Here is a 27,928-nt window from a genome sequence, read left to right on the forward strand (position 1 = left end):
AATAGGGACATGCTGTGGGGCTGAGGGAGGGGTGAATAAAGGGTACAAATCCAAGTATAAGGCAAGAAGGCAAGGTGATTGAGACTTTAAAGCCGGGGCTGAGGAGTTTCTGTTTGACGCAGAGCTGGGCGGGAAGGCAGTGGAGGTTCTTGAGAAGTGGGGGGACATGGACTGAACGTTTTTGTAGAAAAGCGAGGGAGAATAGAAGTGGACCCAGAACTGAATCTTGAGGGATTCCCCCCAAAATTAGGAGATGGGAGGCAGAGGAGGAGCCCGCGAAACAGGCTGAGAATGAGCGGCCGGAGAGCTAGGAGGAGAACCAAAAGAACCGTGTCAGTGAAACCCAGTTCAGATCGAGTTTCCGGGAGAAGAGGGTGGTTGACAGTGTCGAAAACAGCCGAGAGGATGAGGAGGATCGGGATGGAGTCGAGGCCGTTGGATTTGGCAAGAGGGAGATCTTTGATGACCTTTGAGAGAAGACGCTATCCAAAGTCTTTGGACTTGAGAGGGTGGATTCTGTGGATATATATATATATATACATATATATGTATATATGTTTGTACATTTTTTTTACTCTATTTATTTTATTTGTACATGTCTATTCTATTTATTTTATTTTGTTAGTATGTTTGGTTTTGTTCTCTGTCTCCCCCTTTTAGACTGTGAGCCCACTGTTGGGTAGGGACTGTCTCTATATGTTGCCAATTTGTACTTCCCAAGCGCTTAGTACAGTGCTCTGCACATAGTAAGCGCTCAATAAATACGATTGATGATGATGATGATGTGGAGTGAAGGGGATGGAAGCTTGATTGGAGGGGGTCAAGGAGAGAATTGGAAGAGAGGAAATTGAGATGGCGGTTGTAGACAACTCAAGGAGTTTGGAGAGGAATGGTAGGAGGGAGATGGAGCGATAACTGGAGGGAGCCGTGGGGTCAAAGGAGGGGTTTTTTAGGACAGGGGAGACATGGGCATTTTTTTAAAGGGTATTTAAGTGCTTACTGTGTGCCAGGCGCTGTTTGAAAGCAGTGGGGAGGAAGCTGTTGGAGAGCAGACAGTTGAAGATGGTGGTCATGTTGGTGAAGATGGTGGTTATGTTGCCAGCTTGTACTTCCCAAGTGCTTAGTACAGTGCTCTGCACACAGCAGGCGCTTAATAAATACGATTGATTGATTGGTCAGGGAGGGAAAAGGGAGGGGGTAAGCGTTTCGATAAGGGGCACAGTGCTGGGGTCGGATGCACAGGTGGAGGTGGCGGATTTTGAGAGAAGGCAGGAAATCTCCTCTTGAGATAATGCTGGGAAAGATGGGAGAGTTGAAGAAGTGGACAACCTGATCACCTTGTATCCTCCCCAGCGCCTAGAACGGTGCTGTGCACATAGTAAGCGCTTAACAAATGCCATTATGATTATTGTTATATATGTTGCCGAATTGTACTTCCCAAGCGCTTAGTACAGTGCTCTGCACGCAGTAAGCGCTCAATAAATACGATTGATGATGATGATGATGGAGGAAGACTTGGACAGGCCTGGGAGTCAGAAGGACCTTTGTTCTTATCCCAGCTCTGCCACTTGTTTGCTGTATTCCCTCGGGCCAGTCACTTCACTTCTCTGTGCCTCAGTTACCTCATCTGGAAAATGGGGATTAAGACTGCGAGCCCCACGTGGGACGGGGACTGCGTCCAACCCGATTTGCTTGCATCCACCCCAGCACTTAATACAGTGCCTGGCACATCATAAGGGCGTAACAAACACCGCAATTATTATTTATCACTACTTGGAGAGCAGCGGCGGAGATTTTAGGGAGATCACATCTGATGGGTATAATTTTCTTAGTAAAGTGGGTGGCCAGGTCATCAAGGGCAAGAGATGGGGGAGGAGGAGGGATGGGGGTCGAAGAGGGAGTTCAACGTCTGGAGCAACTGGCGAGGGCGATGGGCACAAGAATCCGTGGGGATGGAGTAATCATTTCCATTTGGGAATAGATGGTTTCCACAAGCAAAGGGAAGAGGTCAGCGGGGTGAGAGTGAGCAGGAATGAGGCTTAGAGGGTCAGGCAGCTGCCGAAACCGGGGGTACCTGGTCAGTCAGTCAATGGTATTTATTGAGCACTTACTATGTGCAGAGCACTGTACTAAGCACTTGGGAGAGTAAGCGAGTCAGAAGGTCGTGAGCTCCCATCACGTCTCCGCCACTTGTCTGCTGTGGGACCTTGGGGCAAATCACTTCACTTCTCTGGGCCTCAGTTCCCTCTTCTGGAAAATGGGGATGGAGACTGTGAGCCCCACGTGGGGCAGGGACTGTGTCCAACCCAATCTGCTTGTACCCACCCCAGTGTTTAGTACAGCGTCTGGCACATAGTAAGTGCTTAACAAATACCATTATTATTATTATTGTTAATAAAAAGCAGACACATTCCCTTCCCATAACGAGTTGCCAGTCTAGAAGAGCACCCTGGGGATGCCAGCCCCGCCACTTGTCTGCTGTGTGACCTTGGGCAGGACTCTTCCCTTCTCAGTTCCCTCATCTGGAAAATGGGGATTAAGACTGTGGGTCCCCGTAGGACAAGGGACTGTGTCCCGCGTGATTAGCTTGTATCTACCCCAGCGCTTAGAACAGCGCTTGGCACGTAGTATGCGCTTAACCAATACCATAGTTATTAATTATTATTACCGGTATTAAAAGTAAGGTTTGTTTCTGGGGAGTCGCTGGAGGAGGTAATAAGAATAATAATACTATGTGCAAAGCACTGTTCTAAGCGCTGGGGAGGATATAGGGTGATCAGGTTGTCCCACGTGGGGTTCACAGTCTTAATCCCCATTTTACAGATGAGGTCACTGAGGCCCAGAGAAGTGACTTGCCCAAGATCACACAGCAGACATGTGGCGGAGTCGGGATTCGAACCCATGACCTCCGACTCCAAAGCCCGTGCTCTTTCCACTGAGCCACGCTGCAGAGGAGCTGCCTGTGGAGTCCTGAAGCCAGCTGTCAGGAGATTTTTGTTGGGGGGGTTTGTTTGTGAGGAGGGGCAGGCAGTGCAGGGGGAAGAGCCCGGGCTTTGGAGTCAGAGGTCGTGGGTTCAAATCCTGGCTCCTCCAATTAGCTGTGTGACTTTGGGCAAGTCACTTAACTTCTCTGGGCCTCAGTTACCCCATCTGTAAAATGGGGATTAAGACTGTGAGATCCCCGTGGGACAACCTGATCACCTTGTAACCTCCCCTGCGCTTAGAACAGTGCACATAGTAAGCGCTTAATAAATGTCATCATTATTATTATTATTATCTAGGGGCTGGCTGGGCCCCAGCGCAACAGGAAGCACTACCTTCCCCAGGACTCTGACTCTGTCCCCCTCAGTCCTCCCGCATCGACATAATGATCGTTATTTTTATTATGGTGTTGGTTAAGTGCTTACTATGTGCCAGGCCCTGGACTAAGCGCCGAGCAAATCGGGGTGGACACAGTCCCTGTCCCACGTGGGGCTCGTGGTCTCAATCCCCATTTTCCAGATGAGGTCAGAGGCCCAGAGAAATGAAGTGACCTGCCCAAGGTCACACAATAGACAAGGGGTGGAGCTGGGATTAGAACCCATGACCTCTGACGCCCAGGGCCGTGCTCTAGAGAAGCAGCGCGGCTCAATGGAAAGAGCCCGGGCTTTGGAGTCAGAGGTCATGGGTTCAAATCCTGGCTCCTCCAATTGTCAGCTGGGTGACTTTGGGCACGTCACTTAACTTCTCCGTGCCTCAGTTCCCATCATCTGTAAAATGGGGATTAAGACTGTGAGCCCCCGTGGGACAACCTGATCACCTTGTAACCTCCCCAGCGCTTAGAACAATGCTTTGCAATCAATCAATCAATCAATCATATTTATTGAGTGCTTACTATGTGCAGAGCACTGTACTAAGCGCTTGGGAAGTACAAATTGGCAACATATAAATACAGTCCCTACCCAACAGTGGGCTCACAGTCTAAAAGGGGGAGATAGAGAACAAAACCAAACATACTAACAAAATAAAATAAATAGGATAGATAGGTAGATATCTATCCATCTTTGCACATAGTAAGGGCTTAATAAATGCCATCGTTAATTAATTAATCACACCATCCCCCCAAATCCCGCTGAGATCCGCGGCCCGGAGCCACCCCGAAACTTTGGCTCCTGGCCTGGGCTACAGGGATCCCCCCGGCTCTACCCGCCGAGTCTTCCCAGTCTCCAGTTTTCCTTAGTCGGATCACGTCTTTTGTTCTCCTGGACAGAGAGGTAGGCCAGCCGGGATGAAGAATTTACGGCACACGCACAACCCATATTCCGGTCCAGGAAGCCGACGGGATGAGTCATGGCCCTCTCTGAACCCGAACGCAGGAAGGCAGGCGAGTCTGGGGAAGAGAGCACAGCCCTGAGAGAGACAGGAAATCTGGGAGGCCTGTCCTCCCCCGGGACGAGGCACTTAGGCTCTCCGGGCCTCAATTTCCTCATCCGTACAATGGGAATTATCCTGAGTGCCTCTTCCTCCCTCTCTCCTGATGTGAGGATAAAAATGAGGTAATGGACATGGTGGGATTTAGGAAGCCTAAAGGCGCTGGGCTAATTCCAGGTATTATATTTGTTATAATAGTCGTAGCATCATAATATAGTAGCATTTTAATAGAATTAGAATAATGATAGTGGGCTCGGAGGCTAAGCTTGCTGGGATTCGTGGCCTCGGAGAGCACAATTGCCAGCTCACCTGAGTCTGGTGACTTCCAAACTCAAATACAGAGCTGTTCATTCATTCATTAAGCACTTATCTGCTCTCTGATTTAAGGCAAGTCGCTTCGCTTCTCTGGGCCTCAGTTTCCCTCATCTGGAAAATGGGGTTTTAGACTGTGAGTCCCATGGGGGACAGGGATTGTGTCCAACCCAATTGGCTTGTATCCACCCTAGTGCTTAGAACAGTGCCAGACCCATAGTAAGCACTTTTACAAATCAATCAATCAATCAATCGTATTTATTGAGCGCTTACTGTGTGCAGAGCACTGGACTAAGCGCTTGGGAAGTACAAGCTGGCGACATATAGAGACAGTCCCTACCCAACAGTGGGCTCACAGTCTAGAAGGAGGAGACGGAGAAAAAAACCAAACATACTAACAAAATCAAATAAATAGATTAGATATTTACAAGTAAAATAAATAGAGTAATAAATATGTACAAACATATATACATATATATGCCAAAATGATCATTGTTCTCCCCCTTGTCCCCTCTCCATCCCCCCATCTTACCTCCTTCCCTTCCCCACAGCACCTGTATATATGTATATATGTTTGTGCAGATTTATTACTCTATTTTACTTGTACATATCTGTTCTATTTATTTTATTTTGTTAGTATGTTTGATTTGGTTCTCCATCTCCCCCTTTTAGACCGTGAGCCCGCTGTTGGGTAGGGACTGTCTGTATATGTTGCCAAACACAGTAAGCGCTCAATAAATACGATTGATTGATTGATTGATTGATCGGGGGGTGGGGAACGTGGTCTCTACCCTTTCCTCTGGAACGGCTTTTCTGCTAACCGGCTCGTGGTATTTAGGCGGCTCTGATTTTTCCCCTTTTTCACCGGAGAATTGTCCAGCATCCGGAGAGCTGCAGTAATTTCTCCAGTCGAGCGGGCGGAAAACTGAACCGTTTTCTTTCCCCTAAGCCCTGAATATTTCATGAGGCTTGCAATTAGGAGGGTGCTGCCGCTAGCCGGGCATTAATAGCCGATCTCCCCGGCCGCGGGGTCATGGAGAGAGCGCCCAGAGTCCCGCGGACATGGCAGCACGTCCCAGACGTCCATTAGCTGGCGAGGCGAGGCCGGCTCCCCCTTGTCTGGTGCCCAGATGTTTTCCCCAGCGTCTCCTCCCCGGGCTGGGGAGGGAAGGGGCGGTTGGCACGGGGCACCAGAGTTGGCAGAGTCGGTGTCTACCCTGAAGTCCTGGCATAATAATCATAATAATAATAATAATGGCATTGGTCAAGCGTTTACTATGTGCAGAGCACAAGCGCTGTACAAATATGTTTGTACATATTTTTTTACTCTAATTTATTTGTACATATCTATTCTATGTATTTTATTTTGTTAGCATGTTTGGTTTTGTTCTCTGTCTCCCCCTTTTAGACTGTGAGCCCACTGTTGGGTAGGGACTGTCTCTATATGTTGCCAATTTGTGCTTCCCAAGCGCCTAGTACAGTGCTCTGCACATAGTAAGCGCTCAATAAATACGATTGATGATGATGATGATGGGGGGGAGGTACAAGGTGATCAAGTTGTCCCACGCGGGGCTCACAGTCGTAATCCCCGTTTTGCGGGTGAGGTCACTGAGGCTCAGAGAAGTGAAGTGACTTGCCCAGGGTCTCACAGCAGGCATGTGGCGGAGCGGGATTCGAACCCGTGACCTCTGACTCTGACCCATGACCTCTGGCATCCTAGAGGGTGGGGTGGGGGGGCTAGACTGAGCCCCCTTTTCCCCCTCTTCCTCCCCATCCCCCCCGCCCTACCTCCTTCCCCTCCCCACAGCACCTGTATAGATGTTTGTACAGATTTATCATCACCAATCGTATTTATTGAGCGCTTACTATGTGCAGAGCACCGTACTAAGCGCTTGGGAAGTACAAATTGGCAACATATATTGGCAACATTTATGACTCTATTCTACTTGCACATATTTACCATTCTATTTATTTTGTCAATGATGGGCATCTACCTTTATTTCTATTTATTCTGATGACCTGACACCCGTCCACGCGTTTTGTCTTGTCCGTCTCCCCCTTCCACGCTGCAGGGGAGCAGCGTGGCTCAGTGGAAAGAGCCCGGGCTTTGGAGCCGGAGGTCGTGGGTTCGAATCCCGGCTCCGCCACGTGTCTGCTGTGTGACCTTGGGCAAGTCACTTCACTTCTCTGGGCCTCAGTTCCCCCATCTGTAAAACGGGGATGAAGACTGTGAGCCCCGCGTGGGGCAACCCGATCGCCTTGTATCCCCCCCCACCCCAGCGCTTAGAACAGTGCTTGGCACATAGTAAGCGCTTAAGAAATGCCATCATTATTATTATTATTCTAGACTGTGAGCCCGTTGTTGGGTAGGGACCGTCTCTATGTGATGCCAATTTGTACTTCCCAAGCGCTTAGTACAGTGCTCTGCACATAGTAAGCGCTCAATAAATACGATTGATTGATTGATTGATTGATTGACCGTCTCTATATGTTGCCGACTTGGTCTTCCCAGGCGCGTAGTCCAGTGCTCTGCACACAGTAAGCGCTCAATAAATATGATTGAATGAATGAATGCTCTGCTGGCTTTTCTGATGGGCAGGACGGGGCCTTGGCTCAGGTGACAGGGAGCTCACTCCATCTGCCCAGGGATGCCTAGGGCTTGTCAGGGGGCTTCCTAGGGGCTGTCAGGGAACTGTCTGGGGCCTTTCAAGGGGCTGTTTTGGACCCGTCAGGGGCCTTTCAAGGGGCTGTTTTGGACCCGTCAGGGACCTGTCAGAAGCTTGTCAGGGGGTTTCCTGAGGCCTGTCAGGGGGCTGCCTGCCTAAGGGCTGTCAGGGGGCTGCCTGGGGTCTTTCAGGAGTCTTTCAGGGGCCTGACAGGAACCTTTCAAAGGCCTTTCAAAGGCTTGCCTGGGGCCTGTCAGGGTCCTTTAAAGGGCCTTTCAGGGGTCTGCCCAGGACCTAGCAGGGACCTGTCAGAATCTAGTCAGGGGGCTGCCTGGGACCTACCAGGGACCCGTCAGAAGCTTGTCAGGGGTTGCCTGGAGCCTGTCAGGGGACTGCCTGGGGCCTGCCCGGAACCCTGAACCCCCGGAGTGCACCTTGGAAGCATCCCATTGCCTCCCATAATAATAATAATGATGGCATTGGTTAAGCGCTTACTATGTGCAAAGCACCGTTCTAAGCGCTGGGGAGGATACAAGGTGATCAGGTTGTCCCACGCGGGGCTCACAGTCTTCATCATCATCATCAATCATATTTATTGAGCGCTTACTATGTGCAGAGCACTGTACAAAACCCAACATACTAAGAAAATAAAATAAATAGAATAGATATGTACAAATAAATAAATAGAGTAATAAATATACATATATACAGGTGCTGGGGGGAAGGGAAGGATTGTATTATTGTATTATTATTACAATACAACAATAAACGGACACATTCCCTGCCTACAAGGAGAATCTTCCAGCCGCGGGAGCCAATGACCTCACAGGGTGTCCAAGCTGATTAGCTGGCGTCTACCCCAGTGCTGGGCACATAGTAAGCGCCTAAATGCCCCGGCACTTAGTGGACATCCCTTTCAACCGCGGACCGATCCTTGTAGGTAGAGTAAGTAGGCCCTGAGTCGGCCTGGCACCCAGGGCCTGTTCCTCTACCTTTTCATGTAGGAGGAGCGTATCAGTCGAACCCGCTGGACTGCCACGGCTCGACTTTCTTAATCCTCCACCCATTTGACAGATGAGGGAAGTGAGGGTCAGAGAAGTGAAGTGACTTGCCCAAGGTCACACAGCAGACAAGTGGCGGAGCCGGGATTCGAACCCATGACCTCTGACTCCAAACCCCGGGCTCTTTCCACTGAGCCTCTGCACTTGGTTTTGAACCCCTTAAACACTTGGACTCTCACCCCAGCCCCACAACCTTTATTCATTCATTTCATTGTCGTATTTATTGAGCGCTTACTATGTGCCGAGCACTGTACTGAGCGCTTGGGAAGTACAGGTTGGCAACATATAGAGATGGTCCCTACCCAACAGCGGGCTCACAGTCTAGAAGTGGGAGACAGACAACAAAACAAAACATTGAGACAGGTGTCAGAGCCGTCAGAACAAATAGGATTATATCCCGCTCCTTCCCCTATCTGTGATCTCTTTTAATGTCTGTCTCCCCAACCTAGTCAGAAAGCTCATTGTTCTTTCAGTTGTATTTATTGAGCTCTTACTGTGTGCAGAGCACTGTACTAAGCACCTGGGAGAGTCCAGTAGAACCATAAAGAGGTACATTCCCTGCCCACAACGAGCGTACAGTCTAGAGGGCAGGGAATGTGTCTACTAGCTCTGTTATATGTATGCCTAATACACACAGACACGCACGCATATGGACACGTGTATATATGTGTGTGTGTCTCTCTATATCTTATATATGTATATAATATGCAATTATTGATATGTGATAATATATGATGATGGGTGTATGTATATGTATAGCTGATATTAAAATAGTGTATAAAATATAAGTATGTAAAATATATTTTACAGTACTTGCTAAGCACTTACTATATGCCCGACAGTGTATTAAGCGCTGGGTTAGATGCAAGCTAATCAGGTTGGACACAGTTCCCTGTCCCACATTCATGCAATCGTATTTATTGAGCGCTTACTGTGTGCAGAGCACTGTACTAACCGCTTGGGAAATAGAAGTTGGCAACGTATAGAGACGGTCCCTACCCAACAACAGGCTCCCACATGGGGCTCACGGTCTTAATCCCCATTTTACAGATGAGGGAACTGAGGCGTAAAGAAGTGAAATGACTTGCCCAAAGTCACACAGCAGACAAGTGGCAGAGCTAGGATTTGAACCCAGGTCCTTTTGACCTGGGTCCTGTATATATGTATCCTGTATATATGTTTGTACATATTTATTACTCTATTTATTTTACTTGTACTTATCTACTCTATTTTATTTTGTTAATATGCTTGGTTTTGTTCTCTGTCTCCTGCTTCTAGACTGTGAGCCCACTGTTGGGTAGGGACTATCTCTATATGTTGCCAGCTTGTACTTCCCAAGCGCTTAGTACAGTGCTCTGCACACAGTAAGCGCTCAATAAATATGATTGATTGATTGATTGATTGACTCCCAGGCTTGGGCTCTATTCACTAAACCACGCTGCTTCTCATTGTACTATATTGTATATTGTCTTCTCCCAAGCCTTTAGTACAGTGCTCTGCATCATCATCATCATCATCATCATCATCATCAACCGTATTTATTGAGCGCTTACTATGTGCAGAGCACTGTACTAAGCGCTTGGGAAGTACAAATTGGCAACATATAGAGACAGTCCCTACCCAACAGTGGGCTCACAGTCTAAAAGGGGGAGACAGAGAACAAAACCAAACATACTAACAAAATAAAATAAATAGGATAGATATGTACAAGTAAAATAAATAAATAAATAGAGTAATAAATCTGTGCAAACATATATACATATATACAGGTGCTGTGGGGAAGGGAAGGAGGTAAGATGGGGGGGATGGAGAGGGGGACGAGGGGGAGAGGAAGGAAGGGGCTCAGTCTGGGAAGGCCTCCTGGAGGAGGTGAGCTCTCAGCAGGGCCTTGAAGGGAGGAAGAGAGCGAGCTTGGGGGATGGGCAGGGGGAGGGCATTCCAGGCCCGGGGGATGACGTGGGCCGGGGGTCGATGGCGGGACAGGCGAGAACGAGGTACGGTGAGGAGGTTAGCACACAGTAAGCGCTCAGTAAATATGATTGATCAATGGATTGATTGATTGAGACTGAGATGGCTGGAAGTGGCCCCCGAAGAATGCCAACTTTTGAGGGGGATCGGGGCTGCCCCAAGACCTCTTCCACTGAGCCTGCCCACTCGTCTTCCCCATCCCCACCCCTAGAAACTGCCCTGCTGAGAAGCAACTGATTATTGGATTGCTCATGTCCTCCTTCTGACCCATAGCATATTTTGTTTTGTTGTCTGTCTCCCCCTTCTAGACTGTGAGCCCATTGTTGGGTAGGAACCGTCTCTATATGATGCCAACTTGTGCTTCCCAAGCGCCTAGTACAGTGCTCTGCACACAGTAAGTGCTCAATAAATATGATGGAATGAATGAAAGGGCCCATCTTGCCCCGCAGCCCCGGCTTGGGCAGGCTGTGGGCAAGCAAACTTCACCTGTTTAGGACGGTGGGTATTGGGGGACTCCTGGGTCCTCGAGGCCCCTCCCAAGGTTAGGAAGTGCTATTCTCCCAGTCCTCCCCATACTAACCCTCCCTCTGGCCCTGGGTTTTGCCCCGAGCACTGTCCGAGGAGCCTGGGGAGCACCCCGAGTTGGAGACACTCTGGCTCCTGGAGCCGGGAGGGCTGGCCCTGTAAGGGAGGGGTGCTCTGGCTCCCGAATTTATTCTTTCTTTCATTCAATCATATGTATTGAGCACTTACCACTGCAGAGCACTGTACTAAGCTCTTGAGAGAAGACAGTGGAACAATAAATAGATGCATTCCCTGCCCCCAACAAGCTGACAGTCTAGAATGCCCCCCTTGCCCATGGATCCTCCTCACTTTCAAAGCCGTTTACCCCCAGTATTGGAGGGGGTGAGAGGGCAGTTCCAGGAGATCTGGGGGTCTCCTTTCTTCCCCCCTTCCCTCTTCTCTCTCGCTCCCTCTCTGCTTCCATCTCTATCTTTCTCCCCCCTCCCTCCCTCTCCCGATCTCTTTGTCTTCCTCCCTCTCCCTATCTCTTCCTCTCTCTCCTCCTTCCTCTCCCTCCCTCTCTTCCTCTCCCCCCTCCTCCTCCTTCCCACTGCCTTTCTCCTTTGCTCTTCCTCCCTTGCCCTGTCTGTTCCTCTCCATCCCTCTCCCTATCTCTTCCTCTCCCTCCTCCTTCTTCCTCTGTCTCCCTCTCTTCCTCTCCCCCCCTCTCCTCCCCACAGCCTCTCTCCTTTGCTCTCCCTCCCTCTCCTCCCTCCCCGTATCTCTCCATCTCTCTTCCTCTCCCTTGTCATCCTTCTCCACCCTACAGCCTCTCCTTTAGTCTCCCTTTCTTTCCCCCTCCCTCCCCTCTTTTCCTTTCCCTCCCGAATCCTCCTTCTTCCTTCCACTCTCTCCCTCTCTTTCTCTCCCCTTGGTCCCATTTTTTCCCTCCCCCTCCCTCTACCTCTCTCCTAGGACCCCCCCACCCGCTCCACCCCGGCCTGTCCAGGAGGGGATGGTACGTATTGAACCGTAGCATCCCCCTTTTCCCAACCAGTCAATTTGGGGTGTAAGTTCCCATTTCAGAGAAGGAGTGAAAGATGCAGTTTTCATGTTCATTGCTTCAGGATTTTGGCAATCCTTTTGATGTGGAGTAATAATAATAATAATAATAATGGCATTTATTAAGCGCTTACTATGTGCAAAGCACTGTTCTAAGCGCTGAGGAGGTTACAAGGTGATCAGGTTGTCCCACGTGGGGCTCACGGTCTTCATCCCCATTTTACAGGTGAGGTCACTGAGGCCCATAGAAGTGAAGTGACTTGCCCAAAGTCACACAAATGACAAGTGGCGGAGCAGGGATTTGGGTAGGAAGTGGGCTTCCAAGTTGTGACCCAACCTCAGACAACAACTGTGTTCGAGTTGCCCCACCCCGAGCCGGGGGGCAGTAGGGCAGACCTCAGGGGTCAGAGCAGGCTGCCCCACGGAGACCCAGAGACCCAGAGGGGCCGAGTGGGAGGGGAGGGGGCCCGGTCCGCCGTCAGATCGAAGGCTGGCCTCTCCCTCAGCCAGGCTGAGCACCGTCAATCAATCTGTCAGTGGTATTTATTGAGCCCTTAGTGACGAGCAGAGGACTGTCTTAAGCATTTGAGAGAGTCCAATACAGCAGAATTAGCGGACACTTTGCATCACCGGTATTGACTGAGCCAAGGCGGTACAAAACATGGAACTGGGGCACCTGAGGGGTCCCGAGCACTGCCCTCGATGCCCACTTTGTGGGGAGCACTGTGATAATGCTTAGTAGGTACTTACTGGGTTCCTCAGTCGGTCAGTCATATTTATTGAGCACTTACTGTGTGCAGAGCACTGTACTTAGCCTTTGGAAGAGGACAGTACTACAATAAACAGACATATTCCCTGCCCACAACGAACTTACAGCCTAGAAGAGTGTAACTTCACATCGTTAAAATCCGCCCTTTCCTCTCCACCCAAACTACTACCGCGTGAATTCAAGGATTTATCCTATTCCACCTTGATTACTGCATCGACCTCCTTGCTGACCTCCCTGCCTCCCGTCTCACCCCACTCCAGTCCGTACTTCAGTCTGCTGCCTGGATCGTTTTTCTGCAAAAACGTTCAGTCCACGTCTCCCGACTCTTCGTAGTCCTCCAGTGGTTGCCCAAATCCACCTCCACATCAGGCAGCAACGCCTCACTATTGGCTTTAAAGCCCTCAATCCCCTTACCCCCTCCTACCTCACCTTGCTACTCTCCTACTCCAGTCCAGCCCGCACAATTTACTCCTCTACTGCCGACCTACTCACTGTACCTCGATTTCATCTGTTTCGCTGCCAATCCCTCACCCATGTCCCGCTTTTGGCTTGGATCTCCCTCCCTCTTCATATCTGACAGACCTTCACTCTTTGCACCTTCAAAGAGCTATTGAAAGCACATCTCCTCTTAGAGGTCTTCCCCGACTCAACCTTCATTTCCTCTCCTCCCTCTCCCTTCTGCATCACCCTTACAATTGGATTTGCCCCCTTTATCCACCCCACCCTCAACCCCACAGCACTTACGTCCATATCCGTAATTTATTTTAATGTCTGTCTTTCCCTCTAGACTGTGAGCTCCTTGTGGGCAGGGAACCAACTCTGTTATATTGTGTTCTCCCAAGCGGCTTAGAACAGTGTTCTGCACACGGTAAGCGCTCAATAAGTCCCTCTGATTGATCAATTGATTGCAAAGACCAGAGCCTGTGAGGAGCCTTGGGCTAACATAGCGCAAGCACAGTTTTTGTGCATACTCCTATGTAACTGGACTGACGTCATTATTTTTTTTTAAATAACGCTTACCCTGTGCCAGGCACTGTACTAAGCTCTGGGGTGGATTCAAGTTAGTGAGGTCGGACACAGTCCCAGTCCCTCATGGGGCTCACGGTTTTAATCCCCATTTACAGATGAGGAGGCTGAGGCTGATTCGTGAAGTATCTCTTCACACAGCGGTCAGGGGGCGGAGGCGGAATTAGAACCCAGGTCCTTCTGACTCCTGGGCCTGGGCCGTATCCGTTAGGCCCACACTGCTTCTCATTCCTTAGGGAACTGAGATTCATTCCCACCCCTATCGGAAGGGAAGGAGGCAGGGGTGGGCGTCCGTCACCAAGCCCGGCGGTTTTGATCTCAGTGGCAGACAATGTTCCGAATTCGGCCAACGCCCAGGAAAAGCCCAGGGGAGTCGAAAGAAGGAAAACGAGCCAACTAATAATGTCAGAAAGTGGCCCCCAGATAGCTTCCCTCAGCCTCTCAAACTGTGGCTAGGTTCTTTTCTGTAGTTGTTGTTCCTTCGATTCTCGTGGTATTTGTTAAGTGCTTACTATGTGCCAGGCGCCGTCCTGAGGGTTGGGGTCGATAGAAGCTAGTCAGGTTGGACTCAGTCCCTGTCCCACGTCCATTCATTCATTCAGTCGTATTTATTGAGCGCTTACCGTGTGCAGAGCGCTTGGGAAGTACAAGTCGGCAACATAGAGAGACGGTCCCTACCCAACAACGGGCTCACAGTCTAGAAGGGGGAGACAGACAACAAAACAGGTAGACAGGCGTCAAAATCGTCAGAACAAATAGAATTATAGCTATAGGATATGGAGTTAAGTGCCATGCCGTGCAGCCGGGGAGAGTATCAAAGTGCTTAAGGGGGACACGGCCAAGAGCGTAGTTGATGCAGAAGGGTAATAAAGGGCTTAATCAGGCAAGTCTTCTTGGAGATTTGATTTCAGGAAGGTGGGGAGAGCGGTGGAGTGTTGGGTGTGAAGGGGGAGTGTGTTCGTGGCCAGAGAGGGGAGGTGGGCGAGGGGTTGGCCGTGAGATAGAAGAGACGGAGGTATAGGGAGTAGGTTGGTGTGAGAGCAGCCAAGTGCTGGGTTGTCGTAGGAGGGTAGCGAGGTGAGGTAGGAGGGGTCGAGTTCTTTAAAGCCAACGGTGAAGAGTTTCTTTTTGGCGCGGAGGTGGATGGGCAGCTGCTAGGGGTTCTTGAGGAGTGGGGAGCCGTGGACTGAGTGGGTTTGGGGGGGCTCAGGATCTTAATCCCTGTTTTCCAGATGAGGGAACTGAGGCACAGAGAAGTTACATTCTTTTTATGGTATTCATTAAGGATTTACTATATATCAAGCACTGAACCAAGCGCCGGAGTAGATACAAGCTAATATATGTATATATGTAATACATATATGTCTGTATATATGTTTGTACATATTTGTTACTCTATTTTACCCGTACATATCTATTCTATTTATTTTATTTTGTTAGTGTGTTTGGTTTTGTTCTCTGTCTCCCCCTTCTAGACTGTGAGCCCACTGTTGGGTAGGGACTGTCTCTATATGTTGCCAACTTGTATTTCCCAAGTGCTTAGTCCAGTGCTCTGCACACAGTAAGCGCTCAATAAATACGATTGATGATGATGATGAAGCTAATCCGGTTTTACGCGGTCCCTGTCCCATTTGGCTCACAGTCTTAATCCCCATTTTCCAGATGAGGGAACTGAGGCCCAGAGAAGTGGCCTGCCCAAAGTCACACAGAAGACTACTGGCGGAGCCGGGATTAGAACTCAGGTCCTTCTGACTCCAAGGCCCATTCTCTGTCCACTAGGCTGGACCACTTATTAGCCGGCTCCCAGTGAACACCTCCGTCTTTGCCAGTTTCTCCGCTTGGACAGAAAGCAAAGCGCCCAGCCCAGCCCTCCTGCCCTCCGTTCCCGTGGACAGTAGCTTTGTCGCATTCCCCTCTAATAATAATAATAATAATAGTAATAATGATGGTATTTATTAAGTGCTTACTATATGCCAGGCACTGTACTGGGGTGGATACGAGCAAATCAGGTTGGACACATGTGGGGCTCACAGTCTCATCATCAATCGTATTTATTGAGCGCTTACTATGTGCAGAGCACTGTACTAAGCGCTTGGGAAGTACAAATTGGCAACATATAGAGACAGTCCCTACCCAACAGTGGGCTCACAGTCTAAAAGGGGGAGGTCTCGATCCTCATTGTACAGGTGAGGTAATTGAGGCCCAGAGAAGTGAAGTGACTTGCCCAAGGTCACACAACGGACCAGTGGCGGAGCCGGAATTAGAACCCATGGCCTTCTGACTCTCGGGCCTGGGCTCTCTATCCACTAGGCCATGCTGCTTCTCAAGATTGTAAGCTTGTTGTGGGCAGGGAATGCATCCGTTTATTGTTCTATTGGACTCTCCCAAGCGCATAGTACAGTGCTGTGCATGCTGTAAGCGCTCAATAAATGTGATTAAGGGAATGAATGAGTTGACCAACCATCTGGAAAATCCCACAGACAGGACGGCTGGGTTTCCCACGTTTATCAGCCCCGTTTCTATCGCGTTCTCACACACACAGGTAGAATCAACCTGACCTGCTCTGTGTTTTCAAAAGATCCCCTGTCCCCGACAGCCAGAATTCAGTGATTTGTTGCGAGCCTGAGCCTGGGCCCCAGTCAGATAATCCCAGCTCCACTGCCTGTCTGCTGTGTGACCTTGGGCAAGTCCCTGGGCCTCTGTGACCTCATCTGGAAAATGGGGATTTAGAGTGAGAACCCATTGTCATTCATTCAATCGTATTTATTGAGCACTTACTGTGTGCAGAGCACTGTACTAAGCATTTGGGAAGTACAAGTCGGCAACATATAGAGACAGTCCCTACCCAATAGTGGGCTCACAGTCTAAAAAGGGGGAGACAGAGAACAAAACCAAACATACTAACAAATTAATTGGAATGGATATGTACAAGTAAAATAAATAAATAAATAGAGTAATAAATATGTACAAACATATATACAGGTGCTGTGGGGAAGGGAAGGAGGTAAGATGAGGGGGATGGAGAGGGGGAGAGGAAGGAGGGGGCTCAGTCTGGGAAGGCCTCCTGGAGGAGGTGAGCTCTCAGCAGGGCCTTGAAGGGAGGAAGAGAGCTAGCTTGGCGGACGGGCAGAGGGAGGGCATTCCAGGCCCGGGGGATGACGTGGACTGGAGGTGAACCCGTTGTCATTCATTCAATTGTATTTATTGAGCGCTTACTGTGTGCAGAGCACTGTACTAAGCGTTTGGGAAGGACAAGTCGGCAACATAGAGAGACGGTCCCTACCCAACAACGGGCTCACAGTCTGGAAGGGGGACACAGGCAACAAAACAAATTGTGTAGACAGGTCTCAAAATTTGTCAGAACAAATAGAATTATAGCTGTAATATATGTATATATTAGATTACACCAAGATGGCCACATCTTTTCAACACTAAATGAAAGGGATCGACTTTCACCATGAGCCTGACCACTTTCTCTCCACCTTCCCGGCGGCCCTGACTTGGCCAAAGTGTCTGCTCCAGGAGGTATTTTAATTTTCACATCTCCGACCCACAGTGCTCTCAGAGCCATAATCATCATCATCATCATCAATTGTATTTATTGAGCGCTTACTATGTGCAGAGCACTGTACTAAGCTCTTGGGAAGTCCAAATTGGCAACATATAGAGACGGTCCCTACCCAACAGTGGGCTCACAGTCTAAAAGGGGAAGACAGAGAACAAAACCAAACATACTAACAAAATAAAATAAATAGAATAGATATGTACAAATAAAATAAATAAATAAATAGAGTAAAAAAAATAGGTACAAACATATATACATATATACAGGTGCTGTGGGGAAGGGAAGGAGGTAAGATGGGGGGGATGGAGAGGGGGACGAGGGGGAGAGGAAGGAAGGGGCTCAGTCTGGGAAGGCCTCCTGGAGGAGGTGAGCTCTCAGCAGGGCCTTGAAGGGAGGAAGAGAGCTAGCTTGGCGGATGGGCAGAGGGAGCCATAATGTTCTCAGAGCCAAAGTGCTCTCAGGGTATGATGCTCTCAGACCCACAGTGCTCTGATTTTTGATTGATTCTCAGAGTCATGATGCTCTCAGTGTATAATGCTCTCAGTGCTTTAGTGCTCTCAGCCCCATAGTGCTTTCAGGGTAATACTGCTCTCCCTGCCATAATGTTCTCAGTGCTACAGTTTTCTCAGGCCCATAATGCTGTCAGTTTATAATGCTCTCAGTGCTATAGTGCTCTCAGATCCATAATGCTCTGTCACACTGCTCTCACAGCTATAATGCTCTCAGTGCTATAGTTTTCTCAGCCCCATAATGCTCTCACTGCTATAATGCTCTGAGAATAATAATAGTAATAATGGCATCCCATTATTATTATTCCCATTCCCCTCTTCCAAGCTTTAATAAGGTCACAACTCTTCCAAGAGACGTTCTTCAATTAAGCCCTCCTTTCACCGACTCCCTCTCTTCTGTTGACTCCAATGCATTATTCATCCCCCATGCAGCTCCGTGACATTTATGTACATATCTGTAAGTTATTTATTCATTTTCATTTCTGTCTCCCCTCCTAATAATAATCATGATAGCATTTATTAAGCGCTTACTATGTGCAAAGCACGGTTCTAAGCGCTGGGGAGGTTAACAAGATGATCAGGTTGTCCCACGGGGGGCTCACAGTCTTTATCCCCATTTTACAGACGGGGTAACAGGCCCAGAGAAGTGAAGTGACTTGCCCAAAGTCACACAGCTGATAAGTGGCCGAGCCGGGATTTGAACCCATGACCTCTGGCTCCAAAGCCCAGGCTCTTTCCACTGAGCCACACTGCTTGACTGTAAGCTCACTGTAGGTGGGGAGTTTGTGTATTGTTTTATTGGACTCTCCCAGGTGCTTTGCACCCAGTAAGCGCTCGATAAATACGATCGACTGAATGAAGGTGTCTGCCAGCTGTGTTGTACTGTATTCTCCCAAGTGCTTGTTCAGTGCTCAGTACACAGTAAGCGCTCAATAAATATCACTGATTGATTGGAAGAGATGAGATTTTAGTAGGGCCGATCTCTTCCTGGAAGTTGCTTCCGTTCAAAAGGAGCATTCCTGGCAGAGAAGCAGAGTGACCTAATGGATAGAGCTCGGGCCGGAGAGTCAGAAGGATCTGGGATCCAGTCCCGGATCAATCAATCAATCAATCGTATTTATTGAGCGCTTACTGTGTGCAGAGCACTGTACTAAGCGCTTGGGAAGTCCAAGTTGGCAACATATAGAGACGGTCCCTACCCAACAGTGGGCTCACAGTCTAGAAGGGAGAGACAGACAACAAAACATATTAACAAAATAAAATAAATAGGGTATGTACAAGTAAAATAAATAAATAGAGTAATAAATGCGTACAAATATATACATATATACAGGATCAGTCAATCAATCGTATTTATTGAGTGCTTACTGTGTGCAGTGCACGGTACTAAGCGCTTGGGAAGTCCAAGTTGGCAACATATAGAGACGGTCCCTACCCAACAGTAGGCTCACAGTCTAGAAGGGGGACACGGAGAACAAAACATATTAATAAAATAAAATAAATAGGGTATGTACAAGTAAAATAGAGTAATAAATGCGTACAAATATATACATATATACAGGATCAATCAATTGTATTTATTGAGCGCTTACTGTGTGCAGAGCACTGTACTAAGCGCTTGGGAAGTCCAAGTTGGCAACATATAGAGACGGTCCTAACCCAACAGTGGGCTCACAGTCTAGAAGGGGGAGACGGAGAACAAAACATATTAACAAAATAAAATAAATAGGGTATGTACAAGTAAAATAAATAGAGTAATAAATGCGTACAGATATATACAGGATATATTCCCAATCGTCGTTACCAGCGACAGCAGGTCTGTGTTTCTACGTCTCCGGCCACCTCGTCGAGAGTCCGAGGGCTGGCTTTAACCTGAGCCAAATCGGTGAAACACCGATCGAGTGAAGTGATTTAACCGGTGGTTATCCCGAACACAGGAAGGTGAGGCGGATTTAGTACCCAGTGCTTAGTGCTAATTAGTACTAGTGTAATAATAATTATTATTATAATAATTATTATATAATTATTATATTATTTTATTATATATTTTATTATATATTATATTATATATAATATATTATTATCATAATAATGTTATATTATAATTATTATATAATATATAATATAATAATAATAATAATGTATGTTGCCAATTTGTACTTCCCAAGTGCTTAGTACAGTGCTCCGCACATAGTAAGCGCTCAATAAATACGATTGATAATGATGATGGTGATGATTCCTATAGACGATGGCCTGAAGGGCGTGCTTTTAGGGGCCTCTCCCTGACCGGTACGCATTTCCTTTTTTTGGAGGACGCTTGTCTTCCCATCACATCTTTGTCAAACCCATCGGGAGTTTGAGGTAAAATGTCATGCATTGCCCTTACTCTTGTCGAGGGCGTTTGGGGGGCTTCTTCAGGAGCGGTTTTATTAGCGCTTAGTACAGTGCTCTGCACACAGTAAGAGCTCAATAAATACAATCGATGATTAGCGGGAATTTTTGATTCAGGGATGGGCGAGAGGGAGAAGTGGGTCTCCTTGCGGAGATTTTTGACGTGGTTCACTCATTTTTCCTCAGTCTTGTCTATCTTGACCTCTCGCCCTCGTCCTGCCTCTGGCCTGGAATGCCCTGCCTCTTCATATCTAGTAGACAAACTCTCCCTCCCTTCAAAGCCTTGTTGAAGACACATCAGAGTAAGCGCTTAATAAATACGACTGAAAGAAAGAAAAAGAAAAAAAAATAAGGCTGGGAGGTCACAACCGCGGTGGCCAACGCGGCGACTGCTGTGACTGTTGGACTCTGAGATTGTCTATCTATTCTATTTATTTTATTATCTATTCTATTTATTTTATTATCTATTCTATTTATTTTATTACCTATTCTATTTATTTTATTATCTATTCTATTTATTTTATTTTGTTAGTATGTTTGGTTTTGTTCTCTGTCTCCCCGTTTTAGACTGTGAGCCCACTGTTGGGTCGGGACTGTCTCTATATGTTGCAAATTTGTACTTCCCAAGCGCTTAGTACAGTGCTCTGCACATAGTAAGCGCTCAATAAATACGACTGATGATGATCTCCTCCAAGGGTCCTTCCCTCGTTTCCTCTTGTATCTACCGAGCGCTTAGAACAGTGCTTGGCACATAGTAAGCGTCTAATAACGTAGAAGGAAAATAATCGGACAAGCGGCCAACAAACACTGTGCAAATAGGAGGTGCCCAGTATATTCTGCACCCAGAAGATGGTTGGCATAGTAGAAGGTTGTGTTTCCCAAGTGCTTGGTGTGCTCTGCACACAGTAAGCGCTCAATAAATACTATTGAATGAAGGAAAGTAGAGTGCAGTGGGTGAACTAGCGCTTAGTACAGCGCTCTGCACACAGTAAGCGCTCAATAAACACGATTGAATGAAGGAAAGTAGAGTGCAGTGGGTGAACTAGCGCTTAGTACAGTGCTCTGCACACAGTAAGCACTCAATAAATACGATTGAATGAAGGAAAGTAGAGTGCAGTGGGTGAACTAGCGCTTAGTACAGCGCTCTGCACACAGTGAGCGCTAAATAAATGCGATTGATTGAACTAGAAAAACCAATAATTCGTTCATTCCTTCAGTCGTATTTATTGAGCGCTTACTGTGTGCAGAGCGCTGTACTAAGCGCTTGGGAAGTACAGGTCGGCAACATATAGAGACGGCCCCTACCCAAGAATGGGCTCACAGTCTAGATAGGGGAGACAGATAAAAAAACAAAACAAGTAGATAGGTGTCAATACCAGATAAATGTCAGTACTGAAAGTCAGATGTTCATTCATTCATTCGATAGTATTTATTGAGCGCTTACTGTGTGCAGAGCACTGTACTAAGCGCTTGGGAAGTCCAAGTTGGCAACATAGAGAGACGGTCCCTACCCAACAGTGGGCTCACAGAAGGTGGTGTTGGTGTTCGGGGGTTTCTGTGTTCTTTCTAGGAGTCAGAAGGGCACGTGTTCTAATCCCCGCTCTGCCACTTGTCTGCTGTGTGACCCGGGGCAAGTCCCTTCACTTCTCTGTGCGTCAGCCCCCGCATCTGTAAAATGGGGATTAAGACTGTGAGCCCCACATGAGACAGGGACTGCGTCCAACCTGATTCGCTTGGCTCTATCCCAGTGCTTGGCGTGTAGTAAGTGCTCAACAAATACCATAAAAAAATAAAGTTTTCTTTCATCCTCCAAAATAAGGCCTGGAGTTCTCTGGCAGCTGCCTGACCTCCTCTGCCGGAGAAAACCCTCAGGCCCTGTCTTGGCATTCCCAGAGGAAGCCAGGCTGCATTCCCGCCAAACGCGCGTGGGAAACGTATGGAGCGTTAAAGGGCTCTCGGAGACGCGAGGTCTCTCCCTCTTGTTCTGAGGAGCCTCTCAAGAGGTCCCCCTTTTAGACTGTGAGCCCACTGTTGGGTAGGGACCGTCTCTATACGTTGCCAACTTGTACTTCCCAAGCGCTTAGTACAGTGCTCTGCACACAGTAAGCGCTCAATAAATACAATTGATTGATTGATTGATTCCTCCTGTTCTAACCGCCGGGACCGCTCTGGCGATACCCATCCTGGGGCTGGGAGGCAGCGCCGGGGGAAATTCAGAGACGAGGGCGAGGAGACGCCATAAGGGGCACAGGGAGACGTTTCCAGCAAGACAGAGGGTCCCTTAGTCACAAAGGGGGAGAGGAAATGTCCGTCCCTGACGATGACTGGGCAGGAAAGGATGAAGCCAGTTGGAGAAATCATTAAAGTGCCATTGCTTCAGAGTGTGTGTGTGTGTTTGTGTGTGTTTGTGTCCCATCTCCAAACTGTGAGGGGAGGAGACCCGTCCAGAAGAGCCACTGCCATCGCTGCTTGCCCTGGGTTGGAAGGCTGTGAGGACAGCCTACGCATCAGGCAGAAACTCCTCACCCTGGGCTTCAAGTCCGTCCATCACCTCTCCCCCTCCCACCTCACCTCCCTTCTCTCCTTCTCCAGCCCAGCCCGCACCCTCCGTTCCTCCACCGCTAATCTCCTCACGGTGCCTCGTTCTCACCTGTCCCACCATCGACCCCCGGCCCCCATCCTTCCCCTGGCCTGGAATGCCCTCCCTCCCCACATCCTCCAAGCTGTCTCTTCCTCCCTTCAAGGCCCTACTGAGAGCTCACCTCCTCCAGGAGGCCTTCCCACACTCAGCCCCCTCCTTCCTCTCCCCCTCTCCATCCCCCCCGCCTTACCTCCTTCCCTTCCCCACAGCACCTGTATATATGTTCATATTTATTACTCTATTTATTTTACTTGTACATATCTATTCTATTTATTTTATTTTGTTAATATGTTTTGTTCCCTGTCTCCCCCTACTAGACTGTGAGCCCACTGTTGGGTAGGGACCGTCTCTAGATGTTGCCAACTTGTACTTCCCAAGCGCTTAGTACAGTGCTCTGCACACAGTAAGCGCTCAATAAATGCAATTGATTGATTGATTGACAGACCGGGCCTGTGGCCTGCCCGGGATGGCCATTCATTCATTCATTCATTCATTCATTCATTCATTCAGTCGTATTTATTGAGTGCTTACATTCACTTAGTACAGTGCTAAGCACTTAGTACAGTGCTAAGCGCTTAGTACAGTGCTCTGCACACAGTAAGCGCTCAATAAATACGATTGATGATGATGATTCATTCATTCATTCATTAAATCGTATTTATTGAGTGCTTACTGGGTGCAGAGCATTGGACTAAGTGCCTGGAAAGTACAATTCAGCAGCAGAGACAATCCCTGCCCACAACGGGCTCACAGTCTAGAAGGGGGGAGACAGGCAACAAAACAAGTAAACAGGCATCAATAGCATCAATATAAATAAATATAATTATAGATATATACACATCATTAATAAAATAAATAGAATTATAAATGTGTACATATATACACACAAATGCTGTGGGGTGGGGAGGGGGCGATGGGGAGGGGAGGGGGAGCAGAGGAAAAGGGCTTAGTCTGGGAAAGCTTCCTGGAGGAGGTGAGCTTTCAGGAGGGCTCTGAAGGGGGGAAGTGTGCTAGTTTTGACGGATGTGAGGAGGGAAGGCATTCCGGGCCAGGGGGAGGATGTGGGATGGGGGTCGACGGTGGGAAGGGCGAGAATGAGGCCCGGTGAGGAGGTGAGCGGCGGCGGAGGAGCGGAGGGTGCGGGCTGGAGAAGGAGAAAAGGGAGGTGAGGTAGGAGGGGGCGAGGGGATGGACGGCTTTGAAGCCAATAATGAGGAGTTTTGGCGGAGCAGCAGGACCTAGTGGAAAGAGCCCGACCCTGGGAGTCAGGGGACCTGGGTTCTAATCCTGCCTCCACCACGTGTCTGCCGGGTGCCCTTGAGCAAGTCAGTTCACTTCTCTGGGCTTCAGTGACCTCATCTGGAAAATGAGGATTAAGACTATGAGCCCCGTGTGAGACAGGGATTGTGTCCCAACCTGATTAGGTTGTGTTTACCTCAGCACTTAGGATAGTGTTTGGCACATAGTAAAGGCTTAACAAATACCACAGTTATTATTATTCATTCATTCATTCAATTGTATTTATTGAGCGCTTACTGTGTGCAGAGCACTGGACTAAGCACTTGGGAAGTAGAAGTTGGCAACATATAGAGACGGTCCCTACCCAACAACGGGCTCACAGTCTAGAAGGGGGAGACAGACAACAAATTATTATTATTATGATTATGATTATTATTATGATTATTATTATTATTATTATCTAGTATCAGCAGATGCCTTTGAGCTAAGACCCACTGGTTTGCACCCCAAAGGGGTGCAAGGCCTTGGAAATGAAGTCCATTTCTGCCAAGTTCAGTCAGGACCCCCACCTCCTAGATTGATGCCATTGAGCATATTGAGCATATAACATCTCTATATGTTCTCAACTTGTACCTCCCAAACGCTTAGTACAGTGCTCTGCACACCGTAATCGCTCAATAAATATGATTGAATGAATGAATGAATAACTGACCTTCGGGGTTCTTTCTCTGAGTTGTTCCTCAGCCTCACCAGATTTCTCCCCGTACCCAGATTGAATCCGTTGAGCGAAAACTGCGGTGTTCATGAGAAGCAGCGTGGCTCAATGGAAAGAGCACGAGCTGGGGAGTCAGAGGTCATGGGTTCAAATCCCGGCTCTGCCAATTGTCAACTGTGTGACTTTGGGCAAGTCACTTAACTTCTCTGTGCCTTAGTGACCTCACGTGTAAAATGGGGATTAAGACTGTTAGCCCCCATGGGACAACCTGATCACCTTGTAACCTCCCCAGTGCTTAGAACAGTGCTTTGCACATAGTAAGTGCTTAATAAATGCCATTAATATATAATATATATAACCTGATCACCTTGTAACCTCCCCAGTGCTTAGAACAGTGCTCTGCACATAGTAAGCGCTTAATAAATGTCATTAATATATAATATATAATATAATATAAATCCCGGGTCCACCAACTGTCAGCTGGGCAACCTTGGGCTAGTCACTTAACTTCTCTGTGCCTCCGTTACCTCATCTGTAAAATCGGGACGAAGACTGGAAGCCCCATGTGGGACAACCTGATCACCTTGTACCCCCCTATTCAGTTGTATTTATTGAGCGCTTATTGTGTGCAGAGCACTGGACTAAGCGCTTGGGAAGTCCAAGTTGGCAACATATAGAGACGGTCCCTACCCAACAGTGGGCTCACAGTCTAGAAGCGCTTAGAACATAGTAAGCGCTTAACAAATGCCATCATCATTATTATTATTATGTGTTAGTTACAGTTGACCTTCCGGGTTAATTCTCTGAAGTGTGTGAGCCCACCGTTGGGTAGGGACCGTCTCTATATGTCGCCAACTTGTACTTCCCAAGCGCTTAGTACAGTGCTCTGCACACGGTAAGCGCTCAATAAATACGATTGATTGAAGTGTTCCCTCAGCCTCACCAGACTTCTTCTTCCCATACCCGGATTGAGTCTGTTGAGGAAGAGCAGCGCTGGTCGTGTGCCTTCAAATCCCTTCTGCCTCACCCTGACTTGCTCCCTTTATCCATCTCCCCCCTCCCAGCCCCACAGCACTTCGGTGCGTATCTGTCATCTATTTCTATTAATGTCCGTCTCCCTCCTCTAGACTGTAAGTTCACTGTGGGCAGGGAATGTGTCTCTTATTCATTCATTTAATCGTATTTATTGAGCGCTTACTGTGTGCAGAACACTGTACTACGCGCTTGGGAAGTACAAGTTCGCAACGTATAAAGACGGTCCCTACCCAACAATGGGCTCACAGTCTATGTTACGGTGTACTCTCCCAGGTGCTTCTCACAGTGCTCCGCACGGTTAGCGCTCAATAAATACGACTCTTCCTCCCTTCAAGGCCCTACTGAGCGCTCACCTCCTCCAGGAGGCCTTCCCAGGCTGAGCCCCCTCATCATCATCATCATCAATCGTATTTATTGAGCGCTTACTGTGTGCAGAGCACTGTACTAAGCGCTTAGCACTGTACTAAGCGCTTGAAGAAATGACTTCCCCAAAGTCACACAGCTGACAAGTGGTGGAGCCGGGATTTGAACCCATGACCTCTCACTCCAAAGCCCGGGCTCTTTCCACTGAGCCACGCTTCTTCCTCTTCTTCCTCCTTCCTCCCCCACTCCATCCCTCCGGCCTTACCTCCTTCCCTTCCCCACAGCACCTGTATATATGGATATATGTTTGTACGGATTTATTACTCTATTTTACTTGTACATATTCTATTTATTTTATTTTGTTAATATGTTTGGTTTTGTTCTCTGTCTCCCCCTGCTAGACTGTGAGCCCGCTGTTGGGTAGGGACCGTCTCTATATGTTGCCGACTTAGACTTCCCAAGTGCTTGATAATAATAATAATGATGGCATTTGTTAATAATTATATTACAATTATATACCATACATGTAATTATATAAAATATATACGATTATATAGTATATATCACAATTATATAGTCTATAAGTAATTATATATAATATATACGATTGTATTGTAGACTGTGAGCCCACTGTTGGGTAGGGACTGTCTCTATATGTTGCCAATTTGTACTTCCCAAGCGCTTAGTACAGTGCTCTGCACATAGTAAGCACTCAATAAATACAATTGATGATGATGATGATTATAATTATAATAATATGTATATATATTTTTACGTATTTATTACTCTATTTTTGTCCATGTTTACTCTAATTATTTCATTTTGTTAATATGTTTTGTTTTGTTCTCTGTCTCCCCCTTCTAGACGGTGAGCCCACTGTTGGGTAGGGACCGTCTCTAGTATATTGTATATATTACAATTATAATATGTATATATGTTTGTACGCATTTATTACTCCATTTATTTTATTTGTCCATGTTCATTCTAATTATTCTATTTAGTTGATATGTTTTGTTTTGTTCTCTGTCTCCCCCTCCTAGGCTGTGAGCCCGCTGTTGGGTAGGGACCGTCTCTAGTATATTGTATATATTACAATTATAATATGTATATATGTTTGTATGCATTTATTACTCCATTTATTTTATTTGTCCATGTTCATTCTAATTATTCTATTTAGTTGATATGTTTTGTTTTGTTCTCTGTCTCCCCCTCCTAGGCTGTGAGCCCGCCGTTGGGTAGGGACCGTCTCTAGATGTTGGCAACTTGTACTTCCCAAGCGCTTAGTCCAGTGCTCTGCACACAGTAAGCGCTCAATAAATATGAATGAATGAATGAATGACTGTTATAATTGATTAATTAATTATAATTAATTCTCTGAAGTGTTCCCTCGACCTCACAGAAGTGAGGAATCAATCCCATACCCAGATTGATTCTGTTGAGCAAAAAGCAGCTGTGTTCACGTGTCTCTTATAACTGACCATCTCGGTTCCTTCTCTGAAGTGTTTTTTATGGTATTTGATAAGTGCTTACTATGTGCTAGGCACTGTACTAAGCACCGGGGTAAATACAAGCACATCAGGTTGGACCCAGCCTCTGCCCCACGTAGGGCTTGATAATAATAATAATGATGGCATTTGTTAAGCGCTTACTATGTGCAAAGCACTTTTCTAAGCGCTGTGGGGGATACAAGGC

At 47.6% G+C, this 27,928-nt stretch overlaps 1 protein-coding gene and 1 non-coding gene across 2 annotated transcripts in view; one reads left to right on the plus strand and one right to left on the minus strand.

The window, feature by feature from the left end:
• Positions 1-27,928, plus strand: part of PDE8A (phosphodiesterase 8A) — a 223,458-nt gene that overhangs the window by 64,327 nt on the left and 131,203 nt on the right. The window lies entirely within an intron of this gene.
• Positions 8,321-8,451, minus strand: LOC119946268. Its single transcript, XR_005456374.1, has one exon.

This window comes from Tachyglossus aculeatus, chromosome 26 (assembly GCF_015852505.1).
Source record: "Tachyglossus aculeatus isolate mTacAcu1 chromosome 26, mTacAcu1.pri, whole genome shotgun sequence".
In the NCBI taxonomy this organism is placed as follows: domain Eukaryota; kingdom Metazoa; phylum Chordata; class Mammalia; order Monotremata; family Tachyglossidae; genus Tachyglossus; species Tachyglossus aculeatus.